At 43.8% G+C, this 12,638-nt stretch overlaps 1 protein-coding gene across 1 annotated transcript in view; it reads left to right on the top strand.

The window, feature by feature from the left end:
- DLG5 (discs large MAGUK scaffold protein 5) overlaps positions 1-12,638 on the top strand; it is a 193,797-nt gene that overhangs the window by 79,341 nt on the left and 101,818 nt on the right. The gene's annotated exons all lie outside the window — the stretch shown is intronic.

Below are 12,638 nucleotides of genomic sequence, written 5' to 3'. Positions count from 1 at the left end.
TGGTTTTGAAATCTGTATGAAAGTGATTAATCTTAAAATAAGGTCTTGAGTTATTTTTAAATAACTCATTTTTAAATTCCATGTGTTGTTTCAGACATCTGTAGGCTTCTCTGACAGCATGAGGCAAGTCAGTTGTCTGTAAAAGGATATTGGGAGACATCTGTTGCAGTTACTGGGTTGAATTTGTAACTCAACATGAAACAACAGGCTTTCACTCCTGATTAAAACTGTTTGCTAGAAAAATGAAAAGCTGGGACATGTTGGTGTGACTTTTATCAAGCCAAAACATGTATAGCTGCTTCCAGCACTGAAAGCTAGAAAAGGCATATATAACAAAAAAAATTTTTAGTGCATTGGATGGACTTACTAAAGTTATTAGAGCGTGATTCTTTCTCTGTGGGTAACTTTTTAGAATTGTAATAGAGAAGGGGGAGCTGAATTGATAGTTGTCTTTTAAAAAATGGGGGAAATAAAACATTTTACTTCAATTCTGTCTCTCCAGCACTTCTGCATACTTTAAGGCTAGGGACAGACATTACACACAAATCAGTTTAAGCGATCAGAAACTGGTTTACCTGTAACAGAACAGATGTTCAGTGCACATTAACCAGTTTGAAAATGGCTGAAACTGGTTTGAGAGAAACCTGGTTGAATGTAGTATATCTGGCTCAAACCAGCTTATGCAATGTCTGTCCCAGACCCCTTGATGGTTTAAGATAAACCAGACATCCCCAGCATCCCAGCACGCTCTCTGGGCTGGGCAGGGCTCTGCTCCATATCAGGGTTGGCCCCTCCCCTCTGCGTCTGCCTGGCTTCTCCATGCTAAACAGGAATTATTCCCCACTGCTGGCCCTATGCTTTACCAGACACCTCCGGATTAGCTAACAGACCACATGCTGGCTACAGTCTCTGCTGTGGGAGAAACAAAGGCAGACAGGCTTTTTGGAGCTAATCAACAGGTAGCTTAATGTCTTTCCTTGGAAACATTTGAGAAGTTGGTTGCATCCTCCCTTCCCCCCTCAGCTCTCTGCTAAGCTCTGTGGAACGGCAGGGAGGGCTGCTCTAGCATACCCTGGCTTCCAGACTGAGCCACTGCAGCCATGTGCCTAAATTTCCTCAGTACAGAGGGATTGTCTGTATGGTTGGAAACTAGTTCAGCCTAGCCATGTTAAACTAAACTGCAAAGGTTGAATCCATGGGTGACTGGTGCCTCCTTAGTCAGCGGCGTGCCTCTGGCACTTCCAGGTGAGCACAGTTGGCCACAGGGAGGACTGCTTCTCCTGGCACCCCCACTTCTCCGCTGGCACTCTCAGAGGGGCACTAGTGCTCTCACCTTCCGACCCCTGCCTGGGATCACTGGCTGAAAGGGGGTGCACCAGCACTCTCAGGGAAGTACATGTGCACCCCCTACACATTGCCACTGGTTGAATCAGTTTGGGCTCAGGCTTTTTGAATGTCTGTCCCTAGCCTAAATATTGTGGCTTCTCTTTTCTTAAGCCTTTTTGGGTAGAGTCTGTGGTCTGCACCTAGAGAAGACTTGCAGAAAGCAAAAGACTTGTGACTGGCTTTGATGCAGCTATGTCCTGTATTGACAATCCATGTATATTCTCATACAATGCAATTATTGTAGTATAAAAGCATTTTATGAATTTGAGTTGTTTTCTTTAGGAATCATTATTATTCTAGCCACTACCTTAGTGCACCCAATAAGAAAAATTAATAAAAAGTTCTTGTGATCTTGTTAAAATGCAGTGCTATTTTTTATTTGATAATGAATAGTGTTGCTGTACGTGCATGCTGTAAAAATTCTGCATTGCAGGGCATTTCTGTAGATCTATGGCAATTGCAATATTTTCTGCAGAGCTCAAACTTACTATTCAAATATATGCTGTATTTATTTGCATACCGCACGTACCTATTCTACAAAAATCAGTCTTCCAAAATTGAGGTGTGCGTTTTAAATGGGAAAGCTGATTTTCTGTGCCAAAATGGAAGCATGAAAGTATGGATTGCAGCTGTAATGGCTACCATTCTTCTATGCCTGCCCCAGGCAGGGAAGGTCAGAGTTCGCTGTTCAGGGTCAGAGCGATAGTGTTAACTGTTTCACAACTGGTACTGCCAGTTCAGCAATGACTGTGAGAGGGTTAAAACTGTACCTTTTGCTGAGCAGCCAGGCTGAAGAGTTTACTCTTTCCCGCTGGTCAGGGCATCACTATGACTTTGAGAAATCTTTTTTTTCTTCATTCTGTATTCCCAAAAGGTGATTCTTTAATTTGGTATGCAAAAAAAATGGTATGCATTTTCTAGCCCTCTTAAACAAGTACATTTTCCTGCTGAATTTTGCTCCTCAATATAGTAGTCTTCCTAGTCTGTAGAGCAGCAGTTCCCAATCTGTAGTATGTGTACCACCAGTGGTATTCAGACAGCCTGTCAGTGGTACATGTTAACAGATTTATTATAATTACTGTATATGACAAAAATTTGCCAGTGGTACTTAAGATTGAACTGAAAAATTTGCTAAATTGGTGGTGCACAATCTGTCAGTTTGGGAACTGCTGCTGTAGAGAGTCTCAGACAGCCAGTCATAAATGACCACACCACAGTTGGTATTAATACTGAAACCTAATGATGGGTATTTCTAGGTTTAAGTATCATACTATTTCATTGCTGCTTACTTTGAGTAGAAAATTGGTGTGCTTCTATTGATTGTAGTTTTTACAAGAATAAGGGCACAAGTTTTATGGATACTTACTTTTATTGAGTGTTGAATAAGTTAAAACACAATAGATACGCAAATTTGGGGGAGAAGCTGTTCAGAATTGGGTAAGATATTTAATAGACTTCCAGTGTTTCTAGGTGTGATACAGAATCTTGATGCATAGTTCTTCCAAGTAATCTTCAGTTTTACGCACAAGTCCATTTGTTTAAGTTACTCATTATTTGTTGTATTTATCTTAAAAAGCACAAACCTTTTCAAAGATTCTTGATGAGACTTTCCAAGGAGGGGACTTCTCTGTAACTTGAAACTTAGGGTAACCTAGGAGTGAACAATATTTTTAATTTAGGATTCTTCATGGCTTAGCTCAGATGAAATGATTTAGCATGTGTAGTAGTATTAATAACTAAAACAGGTAAAGAGACTCATTTTGTTGCTTGAAGCTGATGTTTAATTGTGTTGCCAGACTGTAGGAAACAACTTAATGATATTTTTTATGCAAGCCAGTTAGCAACAGCAAATATTTTTGCTTCTTAATAACCATCACATACAGACAAACCTTTTTATTTTGGCAAAACTACAGCCAAATTATTGTAGCAATGATTGATTTGTTGAATGATAAGCCATTATAACTAACACTGTGCCAGTACCCTGAAGGCTTTATGAATTCCTTAAACTATCACCTGATAAATACTAAGTTGCTGTAGTATTTCAGAACATGTATGTAAAAAATATGCCCCAGAAAGATTGTTACACAAATAGAATGGTTTGATGGGCAGTGAAACTAACACAATTTGCAGTTTAAACATATATAGTATGGTAGAAAGGGAAAAATAAACTTTGTTAGCAAGCTAGTCTGGATGCAGTGTAAGCCTTCATGAAGATTCACTTGTATGTACAGTTTTTCCTCTTGACTTCCAGGTACCTTTCACCTTCCTTGTGATTTGGAGAGACTAGGTCATCTAGGTTAGGGGCAGACATTATGCATAAACCAGTTTAAGTGATCTGAAACTGCTTTAAACCTGTAACAGAACAGATATTCAGTGCACATGGACCAGTTTGAAAATGGCACTGATTTGAGATAAACCTGGTTGAATGTAGTATCAGACTTAACTTATTTGGGTCAAACTGCTTTATGCAGTATATTTCCCAGAACCCTTGTCGGTTTAAATTAAATGCCATGCTGTCTGGGCTGGGGTGGGGGAGGCTCTCTGCTCTACAGCAGGGCTGGCCCCTCCTTTTTGCTCCCTGACTGCAGCTCAGCAGAGACTGCAGGCATCTGCTTGGCTTTCCCCCTGCTCCCCATCCCCTCTGCCTTATGCAGACCTCTCAGAATTAGCTAGCAGACTACATGCTGGCTACTGTCTGTGCTGTGGTATATGGGACAAAGGCAGAATCTACAGGTAGCTGGTAATCACTTATGCTTAGGTCACTTACCACTCCCACTTCTGACTTTTGGAATAGAAAAAGTTCTCTACCCTTCTGTTTTCCCAGTCTAGGTGTGTTGTGTGCTGGGGAGTAATGTTGTTTTTCTATAGCCAGCTTTCTTTAATGGGTGGACCTGGCCTGAAATAGCTTGAAGATGTGATGGCTTTTTTGGGTTTCACAGTTGCCCTGTATTTCTGGTTAGTGTGAAACTGATTGTGGTCTTGTTAATTTCGCTCCTGGGACAGCTTGGGAAAGCTCTGGAGCAGTCTGCAGGCTTAGAGAGAGAGAGAGAGAGAAATGACATTTGGAAAGTTGTTGCAGCTAACTTGGTATCAAGAGACGTAACTTTCATTTTGAAAACTGAAAGCGCTGACTGTATAGACAGTTGTTAACTAGGGAAAGCTACTTACTGGCCATTGGCAAGTTAGTGAATGAAACTTTTAGTCCCTGATGTTAAAGACTGAAGCAGAATAGGTATGTGTCCTCCAATTTAATCTTATTTTATTGTTGTGGGTATAACCTGCCCACAAAAACCATGTTCTCCGTAAATATTATGAAATCCACTTTGTTGTAAGTCACAGGAGTAGAGGAAGCTGCCTAGAGCAAAAGTCATCTCTTCAGTGCATGTATGTACAGTGTCTAAAGCAGTAGTCCTTGTTAATAATTGGGATTCATACAAATAATACCAATACATATATATCATAGTCTTTGTGCTATTGGACCGTGCAAAATGCATGCTGAGTTGCACGGAATCACTCTGCAAAGTGCATGAACAGATTATAGGTAATATACTTGGGTGAAAGGGGGCACAGACCATATATAACTCTGTATGCAAATATGTACACTCTACATTCTGTTTGCTAGCATGAGAGACTTAAAAAGTTCACCTTTTCCACCTCTGTATCAAGAGAATGGCAGCAAATTCCCTACAAATTATATCTTATACACTTCTTGGAATAGCTGCCTCTTCTGCCTTACCTGCTATTTACCTGCGGTGACTTCCCACTTTTCTAAGGCCAATTCATGACAAATTCTCCTTCATCGATCTCTAGGGTTGGAAGGTACCTGTTGCATCATTGAGTCTGACCCCCTGCTCTGGGCAGGAAAGAGCACTGGGGTCAAGTAACCCCAGCCAGGTATTTGTCTAATCTCCCTTTGAACACCTCCAAGGTAGGGGAAAGCACCTTGGAAGCCCATTCCATATTTTGGCGGCTGTCACTGTAAATAATTTGTATATTTCAGAAGAAAGAATTTTTCCTGTATAATAGGGTGTTTTATGTCTGGTTTAGTGTTTAGCAGGTCACAGACATTTTTCTTCCTCCATTCTTCGAGACTTAGGGGAGGGAGAAACACTAATTGAGAAGAACAGTACAATTAAAGGGATAAGGAGGGGAGAGAAGGAAGGCAGGTATCTGGTACCTGGTGTGATTCAACACTCCACAGGAATTTTATGGCAGACTGCTACTGCTCCACCTGGTGACCTGAACTCATCTTTGTTTCATGCTGATACATGCTATGTGACTTTGCCTCCAGGCCAAGAGCAGCCTGGCAGACTCTTGGAATATTCAGCACAGCAGAAGCCTGCAGTGAAATTAGTCAGAAGGAGAGCAGTCCTGAAGAAAGGAGAGAAGATTCTCTGTCTTTACGAGGTGTCTGTTATCTTGATATCTAATACAGGACTAAGTTTAAAGGAGAGAAATATCTCTTCCTCAAGGCCATAGGAATGTTTGGAGATATATATGTCAAATATTTTCTTTTAATTAATGTTTTATTCACAGCCTTTGTTCCCAGGGAAAACTTTGATTGGAAGGTTGTCGGACTTAAAGCTGATTTGTTCTGACAAGGAGCTTATATCCTGAGTTCTGTTGTGGCACATACTGTGCCCTCAGCTATATTGTCCTTGTAAAAGGTTAGCTGTCTTGCACAGTTGCGAAGAATGAGGCAGCTGAATCCCAGTCTGTTAAGGGCTTTGTTGTTTAGGACCAGGACTTTGAATTAGGAAATGATTTGAGATTAGTGAACATGCAGGGATGATGTGTTCTGCCGGTCCTTGCTGCTTGCAAGGCCTAGTGCTGTATGCATTATCAATTGTAGTTGTTTTGTGTTGGTCATGTCCAACCCCAGCTAGAGAGAGCCTGGAGGAGACAAAAGCAAGGAATGTAGTATCTTGTCATTGCTGTTAGGGCAGTCTGCGTGTCTGGTAGAGAAGAATCCAGGTACATCTCCTAAGCTTGACAATCTTTTGATCTGTGGCCAGATACCTTAAAGCAGGGGTTGGCAACTTTTTGCTTCTGCAGGCCAGAGATTGCCACCCCTCTTCTTTGCGCAGGCTGCAAATCTCTTTTTCCTGGAGCACCAAAAATGCCAGTGCTAACCATTGCTACTGATTTAGCATGTGTAGTGTCTGTTCTTACGAGTTGATATTAGATATCTAAAACAGGTAAACAGGTTACTTGAAGCTGATGTTTAATTATGTAGCCAGACTATAGGAGCTTGGCCCTTTGCAGGGACAGTAAGCCCAGGCACAGCAGTGCAGCAGGGAGGGCTATAGATGGGAGCACTGCTGAGGGCACTGCCAGCATGCTATAGCATGTTGCCTGGTTCCACCCATCCCAGGATGGATCTTTGTAGGGCCTGTAGGTTGCTGACCCCTATCTAAAGCATTGGTGAAGAGCAGCTCAGTGAAAAGCTCCTTATGGTTCCTTCTCCCACCTTGTTGCTGCCTTAAACTTTGCCTGCATGCACTGTGCTTGAGCTTGTTGCTTTTCATAGAGTGGCTGAGTGCTCTTCAGCATTTGGCATATTTTGGTAACATTGGACAGGTCTTTATGGTCCAGAGAGACTCAGTCAGTGGTGTCCACAGGGTGGACACAGGGTTCAATGGTCAAGCCTACCTTCCTTTCAGGTGTCCACATAACCTTGTGACTACTGAATTTAGGATTGTCTCAGTTTTAACATACTTGTTTTTATTAAGTAAGAATAATATAACCCTGTTACAGTTTTAATATAACCCCCACTTCCACTTAGGTGTTACTGGGACCTGTATGATAGCTACCACTTCCAAGTCTCCTTTGGGACACAGGGCTATGAAACTTGCAACAATTTAAACAAAATTTCCTGGTCATAAAAAAACAAAAAAAATAAAAATAAAAAAACCCAAAAAACCAACAACAAAAACCCACAAACCAAAAACATAATCTGAGCAATGAATTTAAGCAAAGATAAGGGTTTCAGTTTGTGAATCTCAGGCCTGACTTGTGAATACATATCCGTTTATTCATGACGCTAGAAGATGAATTCTCACTGTTTTTTCACCCACACATAAAAGGATATTTTAATTTATTGAATAATTAGCATTATTTTCCAGTATTCCTGCCAAAGTTGTCCTTGTGCTTTCCACATAAATTCGATAATCCAGATCAAACAAAGTTTTGACAGCTAGTACCCTTTGGCTATAGGCCTTTGACATTGGTGTCTTTGGAATAAGATTTCAAACATTATTTTTATTTCAGTAGTTTGACATAATGAGCCCCAGGGTTTCTATACACCAAGGAACCTTGAACTTGCTGCTTTTCAAGGGGAGCTGTATCTCCTTTGTGAGTGTCTTGGTCTTGATTTAGCTGTTTTGTATGATTTAAAGGAGCCTTTTTCCACTGCGATAATCTTAGCTACATAGATGAGATCATTATCAGCCCATTGCTTCACCTATGCTTTTTCATTAATTCCATAAGTGTATTGTAGTCTTAATATAATGATTTGGGGAACCTTTGTATATACAAATAATCATACCCAGGGTGAATTTATGACCATATGTATCCTTACGACCATGTGTGTTCTATCACCTGTCGCTTTCGACAAGGATATTACTGTCTATAAGCATCAAGGCTGGACAGTGCCCACTCTGAGGCTATGCACAGACAATGCATTTGTCTTGGGAGAAAGTCTGGAATTGTATAGATGTACATATCTGCTGTCCCACTTCAAGTCCCTCTGAAATATGCTGGATAAAATGTACTAACACTTTTTCCTGGGATACCCTGTTGTATGTCTGTGGTTACAGGCAAGCCCCACTTAATGAGGTTTCAGTTAGCACTGTTTGGCTGTAGCGCTTGTTTAGAATTAATACCCGATTCCACTCAGCCCGTTTCACTGTAGTGCTCAGTGGAATCAGGTTTCGGCAGGCAGGAGGGCAGGGAGAAGTGGCAACAGCGAGTGGAAAGTGAGTGAGTGGCAGTGAGTGGGTGGGCAGGCATGAGGGCCCAGGGCAGGACGGCAGAAGCTTGGGCCCAGGCTGGGACATGGTGCCAGAGCAGATGGTGGGGTAGAGACAAGCGGCTGCAAAAGAGGGGAGGAGCATGGGGCCCAAGCCGGTGCCTGGGGCCAGGGCTGGCAGGGGCCCACACCCAGGGTGGGGGGCAGGAGCTTATGGCCTGCGCTGGTATGTGGGGCCCATGCTGGGGCCAGTGGAAGCCTGCACCCTGAGCAAGGCAACAAGAGCACTGGTGCCTGGCCTGGACTGGGTGGGGAGAAGAGGCAGCAACAGAGGTGAGTAGCACGGGGCCCATGCTGGTGCCCAGGACCAGGGCCAGTGGGGCTGGGTCTCAGAGCGGGACGGCAAGAGCACGGGGCCCACATCAGTGCCTGGCAGCAGGGGCCCAGAATGGGGTGGCAGTAATGTCAGTGCCCAGGCTGGCAAGTTGGGCTGGAGAGGCCGGCGGGCAGGCAAGCGGGGTGGGGAGAGGTGGCAGCAGTGAGAAGTAGCGCAAGGGGGCCGGGCATGAGCGTGGGACCTGTGCCAGTGCCCAGGGTCAGGACTGGCAGGGGCCCAGAATGTGGCAGCAGGAGCACAGACCTGGGCTGGTACGTAGGGTTTGAGTGCCAGTAGGTAGGCGGGGTAGTGGTGAGAGGCATCAGTGCAGCAGGCAGTAACCAATTAATCTCTACTTACATTCATTTCTGTGGGGAAATGGGTTTCGTTTAGCGCAGTTCTGCTTAACGCTCAGTTTTACTAGAACCAATTAAGAGCACTAAGTGGGGGTTGCCTGTATTACAGTTCATTCTAGGGACAAAGCCGTTGGGCTGTGTACTCTTGCTGGCCACCTACTAGTGAAGGAGCAGCAATGCAGCCGGGAAGGGTGATGTGTGTAAAACTATTCCACTCCTGTTTTGATCTAGGTCAGAACCCAGGACAGTCAGTCCCGGGTCAAATGATATGTCTTTTCATACCCTAAGGGAATTTGGCCATCGATTTTTCTAGCCCAAGGATGACAACAGGAATAACAGTATCTTAAACTGATTTCCTCCATTCTCAATGCGGGGAAAGGCGAAGAGTTTTGAAGGGAAGTGACTATTTGTAGAAGCAGGACAAAAAAGCCAGGTGTTAGTGACAGGATTTATAAACTCAGATGGACCTTGGGAAAGAGAGGAAACTTTAGCAGGATTTACTTTTAACTGTGGGAAGAAGAGAATTACCTAGGGGATTGTAGAGAGAAAGAGACAGATTGACTCTGTGGTTTGGAAAAGTTGTGTGCAGAGAATAGATTCTGAGCTCTTTGGGAGGACTTTTACCAAAGCCCAAAGAATGTGAAGGTGTGTCAAGGGAACCAAGGAAAGAAAGTGTTTATAAACATTTTATTGTTTTACATATATCTATACATTTCTTAAACTGTCTAAAGAAAAGTGCTGCCTTAATTAGAGTAATACATGATGCCATCCAAAATACAGTACATTTAGATTGTTCCAAGGAAGAAGCTTCAAGAGAGCCAATTGAGTTAAATTGCAAATATGCTTTATGGCACACTGGTATGTAGAATAAGTCTGCTGTGTTTACCCAATCCAAGACTACCCTGAATTTAAGACAGCCCCCAGATACAAGACATGGAAAAATTATCATTTGTTATCATTTGTTATCATCTTCCATGTGTAGAATCTGGTTATTTCAGGGTTGTCTTAAATTCCCCCCACCAACTGCTGCAGCAGGGAAAGCAGATTCAGGGGTGGGCAGGTAGGGGAATCCAGTGACCTGACCTTAGCCTCTTGTTGCCTGTTATGCCTATATACCTCAGTACCTACTCCCTTCCTGGCATCTCCCCTGCTTGTCATACCTGACCTCTCGCACTGCCTTTTCTCTGGCTCCCACTCTGTCTCTGGCCCTGCTGCATCTTACAACCATGTGCTTCATGCCTCTGGCTGAACCTGGGGAGAAAGAGGTGGTAGGGGGGGTAGATGGGGAGGCAAAGGCCGCAGCGGGGAGGGTGAGAGGGGCAGGTGGTAGGGAGGGGGCAGAAGTGGTGGGAGAGTGGGCAGCAGCTGCGGCTCTGAATCCAACCCCAAGGGCTGGGGTTAAATTCAGAGCTGTAGCTGCTTCCCACCCTCCCACCGCCTGTGGTTAGGTTGGAGTCAAAGCTGCAGCAGCCACCTGCCTCCTTCCCTCCTCCCCTTGTGGTTGAACCCAGACATGGGGCTTTTTTCCCTAGATTAAATGGGCAAGAAAACCTTGTCTTGGATTTGAATAAATACAGCAAGACAAGTGGATTGTACTGTAAATTTTTGGTATGCTGCCTTTCCAGATGTTATCTTGGGAACCATACAAGTCCCAGTCATAAAGAAGTCATGCGGATTTCAGATCTAAATTGGTTATAATAGATTGATTATAATTTACGTGTTTCATATCTTTGCCAGAGTCCAAAACAGGGGAGTAGAGTATGTGGGGCTTCTGTGAGAACCAGTTTGTTTATGGTATTCTGGAGAAGAAGTTCAAGACTTGTTCCTCCCTCTTTCATAGATCCTGCAGATGGAAATGTTTCCAGTCAGCATCAGTAATGCTCACCATTCTGATGTCCAGGATCAGAGTAGACTAAACTCACAACTGTTTAAGGCGTGTCTATCCTTAGGTCCATAATGAGCTGCCCCACTCTTTTTTCCGGTGCAGATTATTTTCTCCATTCATGGCCACTTTGCTAATTTAATGATGTTTCAGGAGTTGGGCAGGAGCTGAATGATCTTTCAGTCCCACCTGTGCCAGAGAATTAAAACTTGGGCAGCAGTTGCTCTCCTGCCTGTGTTCCTATAAAGGCAAATTGAGGGAAGGATGCCACTTTATGCCTGCCTGCTTCTGCAGAAATGGTCACAATCTGTGTGTGTCTAAATAAAAATGCATATAAAAATGTGTATAAAAATGCCAACGTCACTAATGCTGCTGGCTTCCCCTTCTTCCAGATGTTGTGTGGAAGATAGTCAAACATGTGCAGATGATACTTATTTATTTGCCTTTGTTTTTCTTCTTTTTTTGACAGAGTTCATGCTGTACACAGGTGAGGTGCTGTCTGGTTATGACTAAAGGTAGAAATGTTCTGCTTAATGCCAGAGCTGTAGTGGCACAGGGTTCCCTGTGTGCCCCCATTGTGCTTCAGCCTTGTTCCTTCCAACCAGGAAAAAATCCTTATTAAACTATCAGGCTCTTGTTATATTCCCTTTTGCATCATTTCCTGCCACTTATAAAGATTTTTGTTTGTGTAAATAGAAGCTTCCTTTATTGCCTGATGCCAGCCAGAATTGTTTAGCAGAGCCACAATCAAGCATCTGTGACATCAGATTAATTTTAATGGAGATAAATGTGCACGTGCAGTGCACCAGACTGCACTATTACAGAAGGAATGGACAGGGACGGCTGATGGAGGCTGTAGGAAATAGCTTCAAGTTAAACTCCACCCCCCTTTTAATCACCAATAGCAATGGAGGGAGACAGAAACAGAGGGTAAGGGCAGCTAGTTGTTAATGAGATATTTGGTAGTATTTTTCAGTTTGCTTTAGCGTGTCTGTAGAAATAGAAACCATGCAGCCTCCAGTACTGGTTCTTAAACCATGACCTGATATGGTTACAACACATTTTCAGTGTTCCAAGGTTCTAACATAGGGGTGGGTAATAACTTTGAGTGGAGGGCCAGTTAATGAGTTTTGATGAGCTGTCAAGGGCTGCAAGGGTAGCTCTGCTCTTTGATAGGTGCCCCACTACCCTGGTCACGATCTTGGACCAGAAATCCCTCTCCATGCCTACCGGAAGTACTCCTTTTGGGAAGAGAGGGTTGCTATCTTGTAATGTATATAGAAGTGATTGCATAATAACTCAAAAATAGTCTTACTCTTGTATATTGTTTGTGGAGGGTGCGGGGGGTGGGTGGGCATGCATGGTGGAATGTGGGGAGGTGGAGGGGTTTGAAGGGGTGTGGCGGGTGCAGGGATCCCACCGCAGTAAAACAGCTGGGTATTCGTATCCCACCGCTCCCACCACATGTGGCGGGCCAGTAGGGGGTGCTCCTGCGTTGAGCTGCCCACCTCCTGGCGCCCGACCACCTTCCAGACTCCGAATGCTCCCTAGGGGCGCCTTATGCTTGGCCAACCCCTCTCCTGGAGCACACTCGCTAGTCTGGGGGTAACGTGCCGCCACCACCCCGAGAAGGGACTGTCTTGGCCCTGTGTCCTCGGGGAAACACAG

Source organism: Crocodylus porosus, unplaced genomic scaffold (genome assembly GCF_001723895.1).
Source record: "Crocodylus porosus isolate Cpor-Errol unplaced genomic scaffold, CroPor_comp1, whole genome shotgun sequence".
Lineage (NCBI taxonomy): Eukaryota > Metazoa > Chordata > Crocodylia > Crocodylidae > Crocodylus > Crocodylus porosus.
The sequence above is the reverse complement of the archived record's forward strand: the minus strand, read 5'-3'. Positions and strand labels throughout refer to the sequence as shown.